This window comes from Mobula hypostoma, chromosome 4 (assembly GCF_963921235.1).
Source record: "Mobula hypostoma chromosome 4, sMobHyp1.1, whole genome shotgun sequence".
NCBI lineage: Eukaryota > Metazoa > Chordata > Chondrichthyes > Myliobatiformes > Myliobatidae > Mobula > Mobula hypostoma.
Window position 1 is genome coordinate 68,011,681 of NC_086100.1, and position 23,438 is coordinate 68,035,118.

Genomic DNA, 23,438 nt, shown 5'->3' on the forward strand with positions numbered 1-23,438 from the left:
AAGGTCCCAGCACTGCAGCACGCCACTAGTCACTGGCCTCCATTGTATGAAGCAACCGTCAATAACACCCTCTGCTTCCTACCTCCAAGCCAATTTGAATCCACCTAACGAATTCTCCTTGGATTCCATGAGAACAAACCTTCCAGCCCACTCTAGCATGCAGGCCTTTATCAAAAGCCTTGCTAAAGTACACACAGATAACATCCATTGGTGTACCAAACATACCTCTTTGGCTCTTTCTTCAAAACAAAACCCTAACTGGTTCATCAAGCACAAATTTCCACCTACAAAGGCATGTTAACTTATCCTCATCAAACTCAGTCTATTCAAATGCTGGTAGATCCTGTCACTCAGAATTTCCTCCAGTAACTTCCCTACTACTCATGTCAGGCAGACTGGTCTGTACTTCACTTGCTGTCCTTACTATCCTTTTTAAAATGACAGAACAACTTTAGCCACCTTTCAATCTTCCAGAACTTCACCAGTGGCTAATGATAAGGCAAATACTTCTACAAGGGCCTCCACAATTTCTTCTCTAGCCTCCCACAAAGTCCTAAGATACTCTTTGTTAGGCTCTGGAGAAATAATCCAACTTAATGAACTATAAGGTTGCAAATACCTCCTCTCTGCTAATGAATGTTCTCTGAAACGTCAGCCCTTGTTTCCCTCATCACCTGAGCGACCATGATTTGCATCTCAGTAAACAGAGGAAAGATATTTGTTAAAAATCATACCCATTTCCTGCAGCTAGTTGGTCTCGTGCTGATCTCTAAAGAGGAACTACTCTCTTCTTGCCATCCTTTTACCTATAATATAGCCATAGAACTTGGGGATTTTCTTTAACCCTACCTGCCAAATCTATCTCAAACCTTCCCCTTTGCACTTCTGATTTGCCTCTTAAGAATCTTCCTATAACGAAAGGATACAATTGACCGAAACCTCCTAAACATAATGTATGCTTCTTCCTCTTAACCAGCTCATTAATCTCTCTCAACAGTCAAGATTTCTTAAATTTGCCAAGTTTCTTTCACCCTAACAGAAATGTGCTGTTCCTGAACTCTTAATATCACACTCTTAAATGCTTCTTATATACAATCTGTTCCCTCCTCTTTAAACAGGCTCACCAAATCAACCCCTGCTAGAACCTGCCTAATTCCCCCAAAATTAGCCCTGCTCCAGTTTAGGACCTTAACCTGTGAACCTTTCCTATCACTTACTTAAAACTAGTAGAATTATGGTCACTAGGGCCAAAGTACTCCTTGACTGCCATTTCACTTAGTTACTGCCACTTCAGGCATCGCAAGCTTTCTAAATATGTGAACACCATCACCAAAATCATTAATGGAGAAGACAAATGACAGTAGACACACACCACTCCTTGTACAACATCACTGGTCAGTCTTCTAATGTGAACAACAGCCCTCCACTGCCTCTGTTTGCTTCCACAAAGCCAATTTTGTATCAGTTGGCTCACTCAGCCTGGATCCCATGTGATCCAAGCTTCCCGACTAGCCTACCACATGGGACAATGTCAAAGGCCTCAAAGCCTACAAAGATGTCTACAAGGCCTGCCCTCATCAATCCTCTTGGTTATCTCTTTAAAAAACTTCAATTTCACAAGACAAGATTTCTCATGCATAAAGCCATGCTGATCATTCCTAATTAGTCCTTGCTTTTCCAAATCCAGAAAATCCTGATCAGAATCTCCTCCAGCTACCTTCTCACCAGTGAGGCTTGGCTCAACTGACAACAGTTATTTGGTTTATTCCTACAGCTTTGAGTCTGTTGCTTCAGTGTTGGAATGGCTTCTTCCATTATGTCTACTGTGAAAGAATGCTTCAGTATAGAAATCGTTTGTTTAATCATGTCTACTGTTGGAAATTCTAGGCAGTTTCTAGAGTAGGTTACATGGTCAGCACAACATTGTGGGCTGAAGGGCCTGTAATGTGCTGTAGATTTCTATGTTTTTTTAAAATTGTGACAACCATTCACTCAATGAGGAGTGAATGTGAGAACGAGAGAGCGAGAAAGCGTGAGAGCGTGCGCATGCGGTTTAGGAGTCAGAATTACTATATAGCCATTGTCATTTATGGCCAGTCATGATAGCTAAAATATAGAAGAAATAAATGAACATATCCATTAGAATCTTGACTTGTACAATGGGCCAGCTATGGGTGAACACCAACTACATGCTGAAGGAATAGAACCTCCTTCCATTTCAATTGGTGGCAATTTTGGCATATAACATCTTTAAGGGACATCATTATGGAAGGCTGAAATTCTGGCAGAGCTTTGCACCAACACTGTTGGTTCATCTCAGGTAAGAGGAGTGAAAAATAGAGCGGACCCAGGCATTGCACAGTCTAAGATGTCACTAATAATTCCAGCATCAGATCTAAAGGAACCAGATACAAACAAGATTATAGCTATCGTTACCTTCACAAGCTCTGGCAAAACATTCCTTGCATTACTTGGAAATTGGAGTTGTAGCTGCAACTATTCCTTATACTAAAGTGCATACATTTCAAAAGTTTATCATTGCTCAGATTTGAGGAGAAAATTTACATACTGGGTGACAATGCCTACTAGTGCCCACTAATACATAAATATCTGGGAGTAAATGGTTCGTGTAGAATCCTGGAAGACAGAATTACATACCACAGATCTGCCAAGTCTAGCTCACTCCCTGCAATTTGGAACTGCACCAAACTACTGCAGGAACAGTTAGACAAACAGTCTGTGCACAACTCATGATCCTCTTTAAACAGTACCTGGTGGGTTACATCATCTTCATATACTTGGTCATACTTTATTGATCCCAGGGGAAATTGGTTTTTGTTACAGTTGCACCATAAATAATTAAATAGTAATAAAACCATAAATAGTTAAATAGTAATATGTAAAGTTGCCAGGAATAGATGTGTTAAGTTAAGAGAGGGTATAATCTGTAGCACTGAATTCCACCTTTTCAGCAACTTAACATTGCATATTGAGTGAAATAATTAGTCATCTATCTGCACAATACAAGTTCAGCAGATGTTAATCATACCAATGGGCTAACGGCCTTCGCTAGAATAGTAAATGCCATGATTGCCATTGGTGTGGACCTGGTACACATATTTTGAAACTAATGGTTCAAAAACTGATTTTATCAAACCCATATGCCAATCAAGGCATTTGGTTTCAAAGTCCTTGCAACATTTGGATTGAACTTAGGTGAAGCTGGTGAATAGGTAAAATATTAAAGCTTATAAAGATTAAAGATTATCTTTATTTGTACATCAAAACATACAGAGAAATGTGTCATTCAAGGTCAAATCAAATCAGCTAGCAGGTCACCACACTTTTGACTACAACATAGACCTCAGCTCACTAAAATGTCTTTGGAATATGGGAAGAAACGAGGACACCTGGACAACATCCATGGGAAGAATATACATACAAACTCCGTACAAACAATGGCAGGAATTAAATGCTGATTGGAGATTGCTGGTGCTGTAAAGTGACATGCAATCCACTGCACCACCGTGCTGTCCTGACTTGCCAGCTTTGTTTTAGAAACATACAAAACCTATAGCACAATACAGGCCCTTCAGCCCACAATGCTGTGTCGAACATGTACTTACTTTCGAAATTACCTAGGGTTACCCATAGTCCTCTATTTTTCTAAGCTCCATGTACCTATCCAGGGGTCTTTTAAGAGACCCTATTGTATCCGCCTCCTCCACTGTCGCCGGCAGCCCATTCCACGCACTCACCACTCTGTGTAAAAAAAAACTTACCTCTGACATCTCCTCTGTACCTACTTCCAAACACCTTAAAACTGTGCCCTCTCATGTTAGCCATCTCAGCCCTGGGAAAAAGCCTCTACTATCTACACGATCAATGCCTCTCATCATCTTGTACACCTCTATCAGGTCACCTCTCATCCCTCGTCGCCCAAGGAGAAAAGGCCAAGTTCATTCAACCTGTTTTTATAAGGTATGCTCCCCAATCCAGACAACATCCTTGTAAATCTCCTCTGCACCCTTTCTATGGTTTCCACATCCGTCCTGTAGTGAGGCAACCAGAACTGTGCACAGTAATCCAAGTGGGGTCTGACCAGGGTCCTCTATAGCTGCAACATTACCTCTTGGCAATGTGGTGTAGTAAAATATCAGATACGTGGTTTCTTTAAAATCTATAACGAGGTGACACAGAGAATGTATTGATGACTTTTGATACCAGTTCGCATCAATTGCCTGTAAGCAAAATTCTACAGAAGTTTGTGAAAGATAATAGGAGAGGTCACAGAATTGATCAAGGGAATTAATGAGTTGATAGGAAATGGAACAACTTATTGCACAAACTTCACAACTCTATTGTACAATATTATCAGTTAAATACAATGGAAAGGTAAAATATAAAAGCAGGATTCGGAGTATGTATTCCCAGTTAAATTAATTTACAAAAGAAGAGGTACAAAAGCTACCCTGTAATCGATATTCTGCAAAATTGTGCAATCAACATTACTGATTAGTTTGTACATATTTCAATTTGGTGCATGTTCATACAACCAAAATCTTTTCTCTGTTGAGAAAGACTGAAGTAGGAGGATGTGCAAGAAATCAAAGCAAATAATGGGAAAAATCAAGCTCTGAAGGGTTTATACCTATGGGAATAAAGTACCTATTTTTGAAAAAATTGATAGTTTCACTGAGATGTTCTGCTGCTTGTCCTGTCTAAAGAACTCTGAATCAACTAAGAGTCAAAGCCAAGTAATGTTCCTCACATAAGCCAACACACTTGCCCAGAAAATTCATTCTCAGTCTATGGACTATTCTGAACTTAATAGTCAGTGTAATTGTCCTGTATTTGGAAAGCATCTTCCATTGGCAAGGGCTGACAAGGCTGACAATGTACTACGATTTTATAAAATGGGTCAGTAGGCAAACTATTTTCTGGAAACGAGAGTCAACAAAAGGAATTTCAGAGAAAGAATACAATGTTCTATTCTGTTTCAGATAGACACACATCTTTCCACATTGATACTTGCCAGCTGCAAGTCTTTTCCTCATTTTTCATTTTTATTTCAGATGTACACACACTTTTTGACTCAGTTCGTGATGCAAGTCCGTACCAGCTTTATCAATGAATAATTAAAATCTGACCAAAGGTCTCATTAATATTTCAAGTTCATCTGTGGTGGGGAAGAATTGATGAATGTGCTTTCAAAGTTAAGATCATACCTGTTTTACATGAGGGTTTGTACCCTTGGCAATAACAAACCAATGTTCCAATCTCTTGGCCAAAGTTAATTCCTCCTCCATTCCACACTATTCAATGCTGAACGATGCACCGAAAAGAGTGCAGGTCAATGATATTCCTCTTAATATAGAACTTGACAGTTCCTCACATACACCTGAATGAGTTAAGTCCATCTGGTAATATTGTGCGCTTATAGCATGAGAAATGTGTTCATTCCAGCACAGCTCCTCCGCTATCTTGCTCACCCAACTGCACAACAGTCAAAACTCATTCCTCCCCAGATTTTCAACCATATTGGTTACAATATTCCAGATTATGCCTGTTTGTCTGAAAATATTAAGTTTCACACCTTCAGATATATTACTTTGTTCTTTTATATTTAAAAATACTCCTTCAAACATGAATATCCCCCCAGGATCTGTCCTTTACGGTGTGATACTTGCAAAAACACCCTAGATAATGTATTATATGAGAAGTATTTATCATTGAAGCAGACTGGTACAAAAATTTGGACACTATTGCAGGTGCTGATCAAAAAAGCATACGGTAGCCATTTTTTTTAAAAACCCATAACCTCTATCAGAATTTACCAGGAAAAAAGCTGAAAAGGTTGAAATAGAGCACATGCTACCGAACTAATGAAACCCAAGAGTGTGACTGCTTACTCGCTGTGGTTCTGACTGCGTAATAAGCAAATTCCACATGCAAACTCGTGCTCAGTACTGAGGTTAGTGGAGCTTTGTGCAGTCATGTAAAATGACATTGAGAGTTAACAAGCTGCTAGACCAATAACCTAGATCAAAATCTCCAGCTACTGTCGAGAGATTTTTCTCAAACAGGTCCCAGCCTCTGTATTTTATTCCACTGCCTGGCCACTCCTCCCTCCCTAGAGGTGAATTATTTACAACACCAACCCTCCAGCACACGCCCTCCAGTCCTGCGCTTCATGAGATTGTTAGGCTCATAAAATCCAGAGATGAAGCCAAAACAAACAAACAGGTGCTTTCTTAAATCTTCAAGTTTATACTGATTGTGCATGATTCCTTTTATTATGGATTGTTTAGCAAACACCACCTTCCACCTGAGCTCAACAAAGGCAAATAGGTCCAGGACAACTGGAAATAAGAACACTGCTCTCTTGCACTTACATACACAAATACAATGCACGCTCAGTAAAGCCACAGATCACGGCTAAAGGAGACAGGCAGAGGTCTACACCTTTGTATATGACTATTTACTTATCAGTATCAGCCAAGTGATACTTCTGTCAGGTTAGAGGAATTTATGGGATAATCACAGAAAATGAATGGCAAGAAGGTAACTTCAGCACCTTCACTCAACAGGTTCTCTCGCTTTTTCCTGGACAACTGTTTCCAATGGTATTTGTTGAGTCTGACGCTAAAGCCTTTCTATAATATAGACTATTTACCCACACCTCCATTATGTCACCTGCCTCAACCCTGCTTACCTCTGGCCCTTAACCCTTGCCATTATTGTCTAATGGACAGACCAACTTTCACCTTTCATCATGCAAGATCTTTATCGTAATTTGCTGCTACACACATAAAATCTTAAACCATGATCTCTTTATCCACAACTGAAGTTATTTTTTGGCCCAGGGCTAGATTCTGTTTGATGGGGCTTCCAGGACCATCTGGGGATAGGTTGTACAAATGCAAACTTTTGTTGTAGCTGCTCTCAGTGAAATTGGTGTGCACTAAGGTTTTTCTCAAATTGAGCCAGCTTCAACAACACCAAGTCTTCTTTCTTGGTCCATATTCATTAAGAGATACAGTGAACACACAGTGCTTTTTGGTCACAGCTAAGTGTTCATTCTTTCCACTATAAGGACATTCTAATTACAGATCTAAAAATATCAGACATCCCACCCTGCAAAAACTCATTTCAGGGAGGTAGCACCCCCGACCCCCGCATCCCCCCTCCCCCCCCCCCCCCGGTCGACCTCCAAAGGTGAATGTAATACTTTATTTAGTGATTTTGTCTAATCTGTAAACCAAGCTGGGTATATGCAGCAAATGTGACATTAAAATATGTACTTATATTATCAAGTTTATTCTATTACAACTTTAAGCAAGTCTACAGGGAGTTTGGCCTCATCACATAGGACATCAATAGCGTAGCTCCTTGGCAGCTAGCCAGCTAGTTTAAATCTGGGGTCCCCAACCTTCTTTGTACCATGGACCGGTTTAATATTGACAATATTCTTGCAGACCGGCCAATGCGGGTGGGGGGGGGGAGGTGTTAATCCCGACCGGAATATAGGTGATAAGTCAACTATAAGTCACTTGTAAGTGGCTAATACACTCAATTTCGTTTCTAAAGGGGTTTAATCTAACGAATTTAATATTAAACACACAGCACTTATTTTCCTCCCATTAATGTAGTGATAAGTAAATTATGACAGTGGTCCCACACCTTCGGGCCGCAAAGAATGCAGCGGTACAGCGGTAGCCGGAACACACCCAGCACATCGTTAAGAAAAAAGCCAAAATAAACAAGCTAATTGATTAGGTGCCGCCCGGCACGTAAATGTCGGCCCAGATCAGAGACGATGCAGTCGGCAATCACCTCAGATCTGGTCCATTCTATTCCTCAATTTAGTTTTCGTTGCATTCATTGCAGAAAACTCTGCTTCGCAGAAATACGTTGGAAAGGGAAGCAACGTTTTCAGTGCTTTCGTGGCTTTCTCAGGATATTCAGCCTCGACTTTGATCCAGAAGGCCGGCAGAGATGTTATGTCAAACATACTTTTCAGCCTGCTGTCATTTGCAAGCTTGAGGAGTTGATCTTTTTTCCCGCGCTGGCATGGATGACTCACTGGGGACATTCACAAATGGGTCATGGACCCATTCCTTTGCACGTCTTGGGTCACTGGATGATCTCGCGAGCGTTAAAATTCAACAGTGCGTGACAGGGAATGAGGAAAGGTGCAGCTGACTCATATCGTTTCATATCGCCAAATCATATTGTTTCCTCGTGGCCCGGTGGTTGGGGACCACTCTTAGCAGGAAGAGAGACCAGTGAGGATGCTCGCTCTCCCTCTCAAAAAAATCTATTTCTGGGATATTGTATATAATTTCCAGGCGTTAGGGAGCCACTATCGATATGCGGGAGACTCCCGGAACTTCCGGGAGAGGTGGGATGTCTGAAATATACATCGTCTTGCTTGATGAGTGCTGTAATCTCCAGAGCACATGAGCAGGGGACTGAATACAGCTTAGATATACAGGAATGCATATTTACTGTAAGAAATGTATACAAAAACTATCTAAAGTGGTCAATAGCAGCACTGGGCATTTAATTGATGCCAGCGTTGTTCTGCTACAGCTTATTTTGCCTTCAGAGACTTTGCAAAGCAGCAAATGATCAATAGTGAACACTTTGCTGGGTGCTGCTCTATAAAATAATTTGTTTTGTAGCAAGAAAAAAACAAATATAACTTTAACGGTTGATCTTCATAAAACGTCGGTTAGATTTTGCAACAAGCATAAAATAGTTCTGAGACGCGATCACTAGCCTGTAGGGAAATTAGTTGTCATAATGGTTTAAAAAAAGTTTCAAATGTCTCTAGTAAAACAGCCACCAATGACTTTTCAGATTTTTTTCTTCCTCTTAGGAAGTCAGGGTCGAGGATGAGATGCTTCCAATCTATTTCTGTGTTAGCAGTGGGCTATTTGAAGCATTTTGTGCTCCTTGTAAAGACTCTCAAGGTTTTTATTGCCTTCTTGGATGCTCCCTCTCCATTTTAATCAAAAGGCAAGAATTCCTATGTATCAGTGAGGATGTTTCATTGTTTACAAGGACACTTTAACATCCTAGGAACAATTGCTTTGAGCTCCCGAAGCTTTCTTGTTGCGAGAAGTCTGGAGTATAGAGTACCTGCTTCAGGAGTCCAGAGCACAGCACGTGAATATTTTGTCATCCGTTAGAGAGGGACCAGGAACTTGATACAGGGGTGTGGGCATTATCTAACAGACATAACAGTTTTCACTGGGAATAAACAAGGTCAAATGAGACAGACTGGAAGGTAAAACAAGCTTCAGATAGAGTTGCAGAAACAAAATTGCTAACTTTTCAGATTTAGAGTGAAGCAGTTATAGAGCCTGAAGTCAGCCTGCAGACAGTGAATTGTTCACTTTCTTACTTTAGTTTTAATTATACTGTAAACCATTACATTAAAATGACAACCTGATTATCTCATGCATGATTATTGGAGAAAAATAGCTTGGTCACAAGCAAGGGCAGCTGTGAGCCTGACTCACAAGCCAAATTGTGCCAGGGTGCAAGAATGTGGTTAAATGACTAATGCTTCTCACTACTGTCGACTCTGTAAGAGTGCCAACAGACCCATCTGGACTTTCAAGATTAACATGACAGGAATTTCAATCAGCTTCAAAAAACAGATGAACCACTATTTGAGGCTGATAAAGTCAGAGGTGTTTGTGTTAGCTCTTTCGATCTCTCCATTCAAAACACAGCCACATCCTAAACAAGGAAAAAAATAACATCTCACATGACCTTTCATTCATCGGATAAGAACGTCTTTCATTACAGAGCAAGCAAACAACTGCAGTTTTCCTAGAATATTTTTAATAATATATGTTGAATCATTCAGGCACTTATTCTGTCTGCTCCAAAATATATTCCCTTTCTACAGGGGGAAGATTCCATAACATCACTAATAAGTTACGTATAAGCTTTCACTCTGGCCCTGGGACTACATTCATTGGCAGCCCGAAAAATTGATTGGAAAGTCCACCTGTTTACTCTGTTATGATGCCAAGAAGAATATAACCCTTCCTATGCTGAGAAAGAACATGGAAGTAAGCACACAAGTATCCAAAATGAGCACTTCAATTCCACAATACACAAGAAATTATCTTATTTTAATAAAGCAACAGAACTTTTGCTCTTATTATAAGCTGCAAGGGAAGTATTTAATCTTCTGGGCTGAGCTTTGGTTTTGGTACTTCATTTTACCAGGAATACAAGCATCTTTCTGTTCATAATCAGAAGCAGGGGCTATGGCTAATCCATAATCCATCCCTAGCTAAACATAACCCTCTACTACCACCACAAATGGCATTGCCACTTACTGGTCTGCAGGGTTCGGTAACAAATCCCATATGTCTGAGCCACTGAGTATTTAGAGACATACAAGTACTGTGCTCTTCCATGCAACACTCCCAACAGATATATCCATATTAAATCTGATGAGAAGTTGCTTTCTACCTTCTCTCCCTGTTCCCCAAAACTATTATCACATTGTAAAACAATCTCAAAAGAACCACACTTGAGATGATTGGTGATCAGCAGCCATGGTAAATAAACTGAGCCACTTGAAACTTCCTGCATATTTGTAATTCTATCTCTTAAAACTTACTCTGCTAAATTCATGGTTTGCAGAGGAGTAGCAAATTCTGAACGCGAAATGAATGCACTTAATCTTGATGCAACTCAGCGGCATTTTTGTCAAATTCTGACACAACATTGTGGGCTGAAGGGTCTGTATTGTACTGTAGATTTCTATGTACTATGTTCTAATTCATGTTTGTCAGGGAAGAAACACTTGTAGAGTGCACCAAAGTAAGTTAAAGATAGATAGCTGATAAATGAAGTATATTAAGCCAAGGCTTGTTTACGCCAATAAAATACAAACATGACTGATAACAATTATAGCAAAGTTTGAGTTATATACAAACCGGAGAGAGAGGAAACGGGTCCAAATAGAATTCGTAGAGACTGTTCCATATATTTCACAAAAAGTCAAGCACAGCTTGGATCCATGCATACGAGCTCCCATAGCTACCCCTCGTGTTTTGAAAGAGTGGAGTTAAACATGTTGTTTACTGTGAGAAAAATCTCAGCTAGGCAAATGAGTGCAGTAGTGGAGGGGAACGAGCCAGGCTGCTGTTCAAGGAGGAAGTCTGAATGAGGGGGTCTGCCCAAGAGTGCTGCTTACTTTGGATTTTGTGCAAGTGGTAGAAGCGAGGACTATAGGAAGAAAGAAATACAATGGAATTTTAAGAAAAACTTGCAGGGATATATAAAGACTGATGAACACCAATGTGCAAAAGGCAAGCAAACTGCAAGTAAAAAGATACCGAGAACGCAAGTTGTAAAGTCTTTGAAAGTGAATCGGTAAGTCACAGAATCAGTTCAAAGTAGTGGTGAATGAAAACTCTGCTGGGTCAGGAGCCTGATAGTTGTAGGATAATAAATATTCCTGAACCTGGTGATGCAAGACCTAAGGCTTTTGAACCTCCTGCACAATGGTAGTAGCAAGAAAAGAGGCATGGTGCAGATGGTGGGGGTCTTTGATAATGGATGTTGCTTTTTCATGGCAGGACTCCATTAAAGGTACCCAATGGAAATACTTCTATTCATGTCCGGGAGACGGTGGCTGGATGTTTAATAATGGGAACATTGTCTAGGAGGAGGTACGAGGATAAAAGCTGGCATCTGAGGGAGAGGTCAGGTGCTAGTTCACTCTTGTGGATTGGTCTGACAACAATAGCAGTGCTGATTGGTTCATTGTGATTGGAGTGCTACAATTTCAGAAAGGTCAAAGAGTGAAAGTGGAATGGAAAAAACAATTGAGTTATAACATTTTGTTAGCAGTTGGCATGATTCCCCCCCACCCCCCCCCACCCCACCCAATCTCCTTCAACTTTTTAAACTATATAGGCTGCAATTAAAAATTCCCTTTTTATGTTCTTCTACCTTTGGCTTTATACCAATACTAATGATGAAATGGCATGCATACTTTGCATTTATAACTTAGAAAGCTTCTCACTTTCACCTTTTGCCTATTCGAACTTGGCAACTGACATCGGCAGTGCATGCTTTAGTTTATTCTATAGATTGGTATGCACACCAAAAGTGGTTTATAGAGACACCAGGAGTGGCTTCCTAGTAAAAGGTGTGAAGAAAATATATAGTCATGCATCAATAAAACACCCACCATAAATTGAACAATATGGGTTAACAATTTAAGGTAGTAATTCATTTTCTTAAGCTGCTGTAATAGTTTCTTTTAAGACAAAAGTGCCCGGGGTGGGGAATTCCAGGATTTAGACTTAACAATGATAAATGATTGATGGATATATACTTCCAAATCTACACCTCAGAAGTTGTTGCTGGCTTAAACTAATTAATTTGAGTTGGATACGAGGTCTTAATTGTCCACTGCTCTTTTCCACAGATGACGAACATTAGTGATAAGATACGAACATCATTCTCTTTGAATGAACGAAAGTGTGGTAGATACTCTTCTGCTCTATAGCAATCCTATGATTTCGATTTCAGTTCTACCTCAACAGTGAGAGTCCAAGTAGGAGCTTCTGACAAGAGGACCTTAAATCTAAATTATTAAACTGTGTTTCTATTTTCACATTTGCTGCCTACCCATCTTTTCCACTTTAAGCAACACACATCAAAGTTGCTGGTGAACGCAGCAGGCCAGGCAGCATCTCTAGGAAGAGGTACAGTCGACGTTTCGGGCCGAGACACTTCATCAGGACTTTATTTTTCACTTTAACTTTATTTTTAGGTGGCCATCTTCTGGAAGGTACCAGGCTGCAGATTCTGAAGTTAAAAAATGTAAATCTCAATCATGATCACTTCTTATATCATAATAGCCTTGAAATCATAAACCACTCGAGCAAAAGTGATACTGCACATCCAGTATTGCAGTTATAATTTTTTATACATGAACCCCGACTCTTTGAAATATTTCCACCCTTGACAAGCCAAGACATTCTAGAAGCTACAGAAAACCAATGTACTTATATCCTAAAATTGCAAAACTCTCATACATCACTTTTAAAAACATATATAGAATGAGGAACAGAATTTCCTTCCTTCCTACACCCTCTCCTGTGCTACAAAATAAAAACACCCATAAGGAAGAGAGTTTCTCAGCTTTAAGCAACTATTCAGAATTTATAGGCTCTAGAAGCTACAACTAAAAATGTGCAAAAGATACACAAATGTGTGAATAAGTACAGCGCTAGACGGCTTAAATGCCAACAAGATTACTTGCCAGGGAAGTAGCTGAGACCTCATGCTGTAATCCAGTACAATACACAAATCAACAAGGGCAATGAATCTTGCTTCCTCTTTCAAAATATTGCCATGTAGTTGTCTAAACTCACAATTTAGCACCAATTAACATTCAAACCCAGAAAAATCTCCTCACTCTACTCTTCTGGCATGACCTTTTAACTCCATTAGCTCTAAAATTGACAAGACATTTCCATAGAGCATGTATTTTACATGGAAAAAAAAGAGTTAACTGCTTTACAGAATGCTTAGTTACCACAGCTATGAACTGCTGCTAAATGCATTTTGTGCTTTGATAGGAGATGAGCATGGGTTTGGTTCTTACGCAAACATGAGAAAATCTGCAAATGCTGGAATTTCAAGCAACACACACAAGAGTTGCTGGTGAACGCAGCAGGCCAGGCAGCATCTCTAGGAAGAGGTACAGTCGACGTTTCGGGCCGAGACCCTTCGTCAGGACTAACTGAAAGAAAAGCTAGTAAGAGATTTGAAAGTGGGGAGGGGGAAGGGGGAGATCCAAAATGATAAGAGAAGACAGGAGGGGGAGGGATGGAGCCAAGAGCTGGACAGTTGATTGGCAAAAGAGATATGAGAGGATCATGGGACAGGAGGCCTAAGGAGAAAGAACGGGGGGGGGGGGAGAACCAGAGGATGGGCAAGGTTCTTAACTCACTTAGCCCCTGATCTAATCTGCATTGAGTAGCTGACTGAGAAAGACAGTCAGTATAGAGAAATAGTGAAGAAACAGTAGCTTGCAGGTGGTAGGAAGAACCAGGATGGTTGGCTGGGTTGGAGGTGGGGGGGGGTGGAGTAATAGAACCTGGAGGAAGGGTGGAGGAACAGGATATTTAAAAAAAAAGAAAGGGAGAGAGAACCAGTGAGGCAAAGGAGACATGTTAGAACCTGAAACAACAGCTAAGATGTTGGAGGAATTCAGCAACCAGATTCCATCTATGGAAGGAAATGTGCTGGCTAATGTTTGGGGACAAGACCCTTCATCTGGGCTGCTACATGTCCACCCAAACCAATGAAGAGTCTCAACTGTTGCCTATCCATTTCCCTCCATAGATGCTGCAGAATCTGGGAGGACTGGTGGGAATTAGAGAGAAATACAGAGTGTGTGGTGACCTGAAACTAGGAAATTAATATTCACACCATTGGGTTGCAAACTACATGTGTTGTTGTTCTTCTGGTTTGTTTTTGGTCTTACTGTGGCAGCAGTGAAGGCTGGTCAAATCCGAGTGGAAATGAGAAGCAGAGTTGAAGTAACATGCAACTGGAAACTCAGAGGACAGAGCACGAGTGTTCTGCACAACATTTGCTCAATCTATGGTTTATCTTGCTGACACAGAGGAGACGAGATCTCCAACACTGAACACAAAGGCCATGCTAGAGGAAGTGCAAGTGAACCTCTGCCTCATCTGCAAGGTCTGTATAGGACCCTGGACGATGGCAAGGAGGGGAAGGTATGTGTGCTGCACTGCCTGCAGTTCCAAGCAGAAGTACCGGGGACAGGGACGAGTGGACCAGAGGTTCACGGCGAGAGTGATCCTGCAGAAAGTAGGAAAAGAGAGTGGTTGGAGGGAGGAGGCAGAGCAAAGAGGGGAAGATATGACTGGTGATCTGGTTGAAATGATACAGCATTGCCAAATGCCGAGACTAGTAAGGTGTAAGGCTAGGACCAAAAGGTACACCACCCTTGTTCTCTCTTGGAAGGGTGCAGTGACAGCAAATGTGTGAGAATGGAAGAAATGCATGTCAGTGCATCATCAATTATGGCAGAGGAGAAGCTATATTTTTGGAAGTAGGAGGATGTCTCCAAAGTCCTACAAGAGAAAGCCCGAGTAGATGGGGAAACTGTGAAAAAGATGTTGCCTTTACAAAACATAGGGGTGGGTGGAGATGTGGTCAAAGTAGCTGTTAGAGTCAGGAAGCATCAGTGAACAGTGTTTTTTCCTCCTGAGATGCAGCCTGTGAAGTGGAGGTGTCAGAGACAGGACAAGTGAACTTGAGGGCAGGGTGGTAGGTGCTGGCGATGGTGATAGAACTGTTATTAAGTTCTGTAGAAGTGTCTAAAGCAGCACCAATGCTACTGGCAATGTGGTGTAGAAAAACAGAGCATTGAAAACCTACAGCACAATACAGGCCCTTCGCCTGTGCCGAACATGTACTTACTTTAGAAATTACCTGTGGTTACCCATAGCCCTCTATTTTTCTAAGCTCCAAGTACCTATCCAGGAATCTCTTAGTGTGTGTTGCTTTGATTTCCAGCATCTGCAGATTTTCTCTTGTTTGCCTTTTCCTAGAAGACTGCTTTCAGTTCCTACTTTCCCAAGCTGGGACCTGTCCTTGTGAACACCTCCTTGTTTGTCCCAATTCAAATCAAAACCATTAAGTGAATAATCCTGAATATATTTATAAGAACAAACCTCCTTATTCAGTACTGAATAAAAGTCTTTATTAACAATGGCAGGGTATTGAATGCAAATAAAGAACCCAGTCTGATCACCTAATTACCATCTCAGACATCATTATTTACAGGATTTAAAGAAAATTGCATCATCTGGAAATCTTGCAGACAACGGATTTGAGTTTATAGTTGCCTGTAATGAAACAATTGCTGAGCTTTGTAATGTTAGCTGCTTATTTACTATGCTACCCTTAGGAAAAGAGCACACCGTTTAAAAAGATAATACATTTGATAGAATCATGTAAAACATGAACTGCATTTGTTGAGATTTCACAGCATGATGCTGTGGCAAAAAGTAAAAAGAATTAAATCTTTCTAAAGCCAAATAAAGTTAGACCTGATTCAGGATTTAAGACTCTACTGATTTCAAATTTGGAAGTACATTTGCTATCACAGTACAAAACCTTGAGATTCATCTTCTTGCAGGCAACCACATAAATAAATACCATTAAACTTGTTTGAAGAAAACCCCCCTACACAACAAGATGATCAAACACGCCCAAAAAAAACAAATCCTGCAAAACAAACAACACACAGAACATTAAACATCAAACTGCAGTGTCTCCAAAAGTGAGCCCACAGCCACGAACCGCCAAGGCGAGTGAAGTTGATGACTGCAGCTGCAGCCGCAGCCACCAAATCAGTTCATTCAGTGCTGTGTCTGTCGATGGCGGCAGGCCACAGCTGCAGATCCAGTTCCACACCAAAGCAGCTCATCAAATTGCACAAATAGTAAAGAGCGCTCAGTGCTGAGGACAGTAAGCATCAAGCCGCAGAGGAAAGTGAGCCCATGGCCATCAGCCACTGAGGCGATCGAACCTTGCAGCATGGGACCCAAGACTGCTGCTGCACCTTCAGCCAGCAGCAGTGAGAGGGAGACTGGTCGAATGCAGCCAGACGACACTGAACACCCGTTCATTTTCCACTCTCATCCTTGTCAATTTTAATCTTGCTTGGCGCTTTAATCAGCGCGGAGTAATGGTGCGGACCCTGTGGTTCTGTTCTGTCATTAGGAATCAATGCAGCCATCTACAGTGACAGCCATGGCGGCACTCCCTGCTGAATCCCCCAGATCGTTCAATTGGCCCAAAAATACAATTCTTAACAGGAAAATTACAGGCCACGCTCAATCTTAGTTCAGAAAAAGATATATATTTAGCAGAAGAGCATCCAGTACTTTTGTAAGCTGACTACAAGATATCGTTGTTAGTCACTGGCACGATCTTGCCAGAAATGGGGATTGTAGGGCAAAGGACTCTGAGACAGAGGGAAAGGCAGGTGATTTTTTAAGTATTTCAACTGCATATATTTAAAATTGTTTTTAAAAATGTAGAAGCTAATTTAAAAATTTGGATCTTATTTACAATAAATTTGTTAGTTCTTCAAATTTCCTGGGGTACCAATATTTAAAAGCTCAATCCTTATGAAACTTAAAATAGCATTTGGGATTTTCCCTCATTGATTCAGTTACTTTCCATCAGTAGGATCGAGAAACCATTAAGGGCCAACCAACTTCAAACTCTTAGGTCAGTGGACAATGCTATTAGAAGTCAACAAAAAAAACATTCTTAGAGATCGTAAGATACCTTCTTTTCAATCCTTTAAACTACCTCAAACTTCTTCCTTAATTTTATATAAAGAAAATAGCTTTTATTTTATAAGGATAAAAGTTGCTAATTGTCATTGCATCCTTGGGCAAGACAGGATAAAAATTGATTGAAAATTAGAAACACATAAATGAGGCACATCTTTCACTTCAATATTAATGATGCCAAGAAAACCCAAAAGATACTTACACTTGCCCTTAAGCACAGATAAAGATAGCACACATGTAGAGCAGCTAAACATGTGCCTGTGGAATGCAAGAAATTACAAAGAAAATACAGAATATAGATTACAAAGGAAGTAGAGAATAGATTGTGCACCACAAATGATTTTGGGCGTGTATCCCCGGCAAGGTAAACACACTGCAGAGGAGAGAAAGAAAATAACCGCATATAAACCCTTGGTCTTCAGAATGCTGTATTTTTGGAATGCTGTATCCTAAATGTCATATATTACTAGCTCCCCAATTGGACTGTACCACGTCTATTATTATACTTGATGATCTCTGATTCAAGCCTCCACTTATTTTTTTTATTTACGGTATGCGGACTGGTCATTAAGCTACTTTAATCCTATAGAAAAACATCCGAAATAAGAATATGAGCAATAGCAGCTGAACATTTAACCAGCTCACCTTATTAAACCTCAATCACGCTTGGGCTCGTGTTTCAAAGGCAGTAAGCATAAAACCCAGGAGTCTTGTTTTTTTTCCCCCATTGGATGCGATGTAACAGTGAGGGATACCTAGAGTGGCAAGGCTACCAATATACCCTGGGATTAAAAGTTTGCTGAAATGCAGTATTTGTCTGTTCCTGCCAAAATTCACAAGGGTTACATAATCTAGTTTTAAGTATCTTGTAGCGCCTGCTGATTTTCAGTGATATTTCTTAGCAAGCAACCAAAATGAAACTACCAATATCATTTATTGAAGGCAGAAACTTAACAGTAGTGGCTGGTACAAAAATACCAAGTCACACTAAAAGTACACTTTATAAAAAGGTACACCTTCAGTTAATAAATTACATTGATTTCCTTTTCAGAATAATAAATCTGTATAACCCAAATTACAACTAACTTTTTAAATGAAATGACACAGCTATTAAACATCATATATGTTTAATCCAATCTTTTTGGTTTTAGACTACAAAACATTTTGTCGTAACCTGCACTTAAAATTATTTATGTATCAAGATTTGTGTGACGATTATTTCAACATGCTTTTCATAATTGTGATCAACTGTTTGCTTAAAGTTAAAGCAGGGAGTTGTACTTATGCATTGTAATTGATATTACTGCATACCATGAACTCAAAGCACAATAATCTATTTTGATAGCATTAGATACTATCTCTACAAAAGCTATGTGCCTATGATGATACTGCAAGTAAATTTGTCCATGCATCTGTGCATACATGTAAGTGTACAGATGAATATAAACCCTATTTCTATTACTTAAGAAACTCTGCTTTGTGCCTCCAGTCAATGTTGTATCCTGAAGTGCATTTCAGCTTCCCTTCTCCTCTGACTTTTCATTGCCTGATTATTTCCTGGGCTTTCTGTTCCTTTCCCATTCTGACATGCCAGTCCATGGCCTCCTCTACTGCCAGGATGAGGCCACACTCAGGTTGGAGGTTGGATCTTGTATTCCATCCGGGTGGTTTCCAAACTGATGGCACGAACACCAGTTTCTCACATTTCTGGTAACTGCCCCCCCTCCTCTTTTTCACTGTTCCCCATTCCCACTTTGCTCTCACACCTTCTCTTCTTACCAGCCCATCACCTCCCTCTGGTGCTCCTTCCCCTTCCGTTTCTTCCATGGTCTTCTGTCCTCCCTTATCAATTTCCTCTTCTCCAGCCCTTTATCTCTTTCATCAGTCAGCTTCCCAAGCTCTTTGCTTCACCCCCTCCCCACCTCCTGGCTTCACCTTTCACCTGCCACCTTGTACTTCTTCCTCCCCTCCCCCCACATTCTTTCTCTGGCATCTCCCCTTCCTTTCCAGACCAGATATATCTCGGTCTGAAACGTTGACTGTTCACTCTTTTTCATAGATGCTGCCTGACCTGTTGAGTTCCTCCAGCATTTTGCATGTGTTGCTCTTCTCAAATGTTTTCATTTTACCTTGTTACAATCTGGCTGCAGCGACATCCCATTTATCCCATTAACAGCTGTTTTAACTGACACCTGAACACACAGGTGTTGGGTGCAAATCCAAAACACTCCAAAAACCTTAAATATATCATAGATGATATATTCTCTATTGATATCTCCTACTCTTACTACAAACCAATTTTTTGCAATGTCAGGTTCCCATGCTCCATTGTACATCCTCACTGCTGCTATTGGCTATATTGTCATACAATGTACTCTCCACTTCCTCAGCAAAACTGTGGGTTCCCACCTGCTAGGGAAGTTACACATTTAACTGTAGAACCCTCTTCTCATATCTTCTGCTCCCAGGCCTGCATGTGCCAAACTTGTAGCTCACAAAAAAGAAAAAAAAATGCTAGTGTGATGTAGATTCAAAAATCCCTTGAAAGCTATCACCGTGATGTCATGTGTTCATGTGAAATTTTGACCACAATTCCTGATGCCAGCAGTCTAGCCAATGAGACAATAAATTGCAATACTCAGGTGGCAGTGAAGAACCTATGGTCCCATTACAAAAGGAGTTATCCTTCAAAGCCTAACCAATGCAGTGCATAAAAGTATTCAAAGCCCCCCGCCCCCCAGAAGTTTTCATGTTTTATTGTTTTACAACATTGAATCACAGTGGATTTAATTTGGCTTTTTTGACACTGATCAACAGGAAAAGGCTCTTTCATTTCAAAGTGAAAACAAATCTCTACACTGATCTAGATTAATTACAAATATAAAACACAAAATAATTGACCGCATAAGAATTCACCCCCTGCCCTTTAATATGACACACCAAATCATCACTGGTGTAGCCAATTGGTTTTATAAGGGGTTTCAAATGATAGTAAAAATATACCTGTATCTGGAAGGTCCAACTGCTGCCGAATCAGTATCCTGGCAAAAGCTACACCATGAAGACAAAAGGACACTCCAAGCAACTCTGCGAAAGGTTATTGAAAAGCGCAAATCATGAGATGGATATAAGAAAATTTCCAAGTCACTGAATATCCCTCGGAGTACAGTTAAGTCAATCAAGAAATGGAAAGAATATGGTTCAGCTGTATATCTGTCTAGAGCAGGCCATCCTCAAAAACTGAGTGACCATGCAAGAAGGGGACTAGTCAGGGAGGCCACCAAGAGACCTATGACAACCCTGGAGGAGCTACAAGCTCAGTGGTTGAGATGGGAGAGAGTGCCAATACAACTATGAGGAATTCCGCAGATGCTGGAAATTCAAGCAACACACATTGAAGTTGCTGGTGAACGCAGCAGGCCAGGCAGCATCTCTAGGAAGAGGTACAGTGGGCCAAGGGTCTCGGCCCAAAATGTCGACTGTACCTCTTCCTAGAGATGCTGCCTGGCCTGCTGCGTTCACCAGCAACTTTGATGTGTGTTGCCAATACAACTGTTGCCTGGATGCTTCACCAGTCATAGCTTTACCAGAGAGTGGCAAAGAGAAAGCCACTGTTGAAAAAAAACTCACATGAAATCTCGGCTAGAATTTGCCAGAAGGCATGTGGGAGACTGTAGTCAGCTGCAAGAAGATTCTATGGTCTGATGAAAACAAAATTGAGCTTCTTGACCCTCAGACTAAACGCTATGTTTGGTGTAAGCAAGCATCAAAAACACATCATCCCAGCCGTAAAGCATGGCGGTGGCTGCATCATGTGGGAATGCTTCACTGCAACAGGTGTGAAGGTAGAGGGTAAAATGAATGCAGCAAAATACAGGGAAATCCGGGAGGAAAACCTGATGCAATCTGCAAGCAAACTGAGACTTGGAAGAAGATTTGTTTTCCAGCAAGACAATGACCCCAAACATAAAGCCAAAGTTACACAGGATTGGCTTTAAAACTACAAAGTTAACGTCCTGCAGTGGCAGTCAGAGTCCAGACATCAATCCCATTTAGAATTTGTGGCTGGACTTGAAAAGGGCTGTTCACTCACTATCCCCATGCAATCTGACAGAGCTTGAAAAATGTTCTAAAGAAGAATGAGGAAAAATTGCAGTGTTCAGATGTGCAAAGCTGATACAGACCTATCCACACAGACTCAAGGTTGTAATTGCTGCCAAAGGTACATCTACAAAGTACCGATGCGAAGGGGGGGGGGGGTGATCAATTATTTTCTGTTTTATAATTGTAATTAATTCATATCACTTTGTAGAAACGTGTTTTCACTTTCACACAAAAGAGTCTATTTCTGTTGATCAGTGTCAAAAAAAAGCCAAGTGAAATCCACTGTGATTCAATGTTGTAAAATAATAATACATGAAAACTTCTGAGGGGGTTGAATACTTTTTAGAGGCACTGTATATAACTCCAGCTAAATTCAGGTAAAGTGGGATTCTCACACTGAGGGCATGCTGTGTGCAAATTCGATATTATATTTCATACATTCCAAGAGTGACTACCTTTTAAAAATATTTGCATTTAATACTCTAAAGCACTTAAGGCTATTTTCAATTTATGAAAGGTGCCAAGATTATGTAAATGCAGGTCTTCCTTCATTCCTGAACCACGCATAGCTGCTTCACACAGCATATCAGCTACCCTTGGGAAGTGAAGAAAAAATGGTAACAAAATCAAACTTAAGGCTGCCAATTTTGATAATCAATATGTCGCATACACATATCATGTGATGTGCTTTACATAACTTTTAATGCAGCAGACTTCTAACTAACCTAACAACTTTGGTGAAATATAACACAACAGTACTGAGAGTTTAGCTATAAACCAGAGTCTATAGTCCTGCTTGTGGTTGCTGCACAGATTAGTAGCCTTTGCTATCACTTTATCCATTAAGAATACCAGTGAACCTAGAGAAGCTTCAGTAAATATTGGTAGCTGGCTCTATATATCAGAATCAGGTTTAATGTCACCAGCATATGTCATGATATTTGTTAATTTTGCAGCAGCACAATACATGATAAATATAGAAAAAAATGAATTACTGCAAGTATATGAATATTAAATATTTAAATTGAGGTAAGTAGAGCAAAAACAGAAATTTTAAAAAGGTAGTGAGTTAGTGTTCAGGGGTTCAATGTCCATTTAGAAATTGGATGGCAGCGGGAAAGAAGCTGTTCCTGAATTGCTAAGTGTGTGCCTTTAGGCCTCTGTACCTCCTTCATGATACATTTCCTTTGACCTCTGCATTGCATAAACTATGTCAATGCAATTACATACACCATAGCTCTCAACGCAAACGATGAAACAGAAAGGCACTGTAAAGGGATTGGTCTTCAAAAATAGATTGCAATGACATGCAGAACGACTTTGCTTATTCCATTTGCCAAGAATGTCAGTGAAGAAAGAACAGCTTCAATAAATGTCTCTTACCCCCACCCCATCGACTCACTCATCCCAAATCTGAAAGAAGGCAACCTATACAATGCATCCGTCTCATAAAATGATATTTCCATGTACTCATTGTAAGTTTAGTCATGAGCAATTACCGTGTTGCTCTTTCAAGGTCAGTTGAGTCCATAGATAACAGTTATTCAGCATAGAAACAGGCTCCCTTGGAAAAGTGCTCAAACTATGCCAGGTTAGCTGGAGTAGTGGCAGTGGACAGCAATCCTGAGGTCATGCCAGAGATATTCGATTGGGTTAAACTCAGGACTCTGACTGGGCCACTCAGTTTTCTCCAAGGTTGCTCTGGCAGTGTGCTTTGGGTTGTTGTCCTGCTGAAAGACAAACTTCCACCCCAGATTAAGTGTGCTGGCAGTGGTTTTTATCCAGGATCTCTCTGTAATTAGCAGCTTTTATCTTCCCTCTCAATCCTGATCAGATTTCCCGTCCATGCTGCTGAAAGGCATCCCCATAGCATGATCAAGAGAAGATCTGCAGATGCTGGAAATCCAACCAACACACACAAAATGCTGGAGGAACTCA

General features: G+C 40.5%; 1 protein-coding gene across 5 annotated transcripts in view; it reads right to left on the minus strand.

Annotated features, from left to right (window-relative positions):
- Nucleotides 1–23,438, minus strand: part of pik3cb (phosphatidylinositol-4,5-bisphosphate 3-kinase, catalytic subunit beta) — a 211,199-nt gene that overhangs the window by 97,321 nt on the left and 90,440 nt on the right. The window contains exon 2 of one of the 5 annotated variants that reach the window (XM_063045913.1): nt 12,676–12,855. The exons of the other annotated variants lie outside the window; for them this stretch is intronic. The gene's annotated coding sequence lies outside the window, so the exon portion shown is untranslated. The remainder of the gene's footprint in view (nt 1–12,675; nt 12,856–23,438) is intronic. 5 annotated transcript variants of the gene reach the window in all.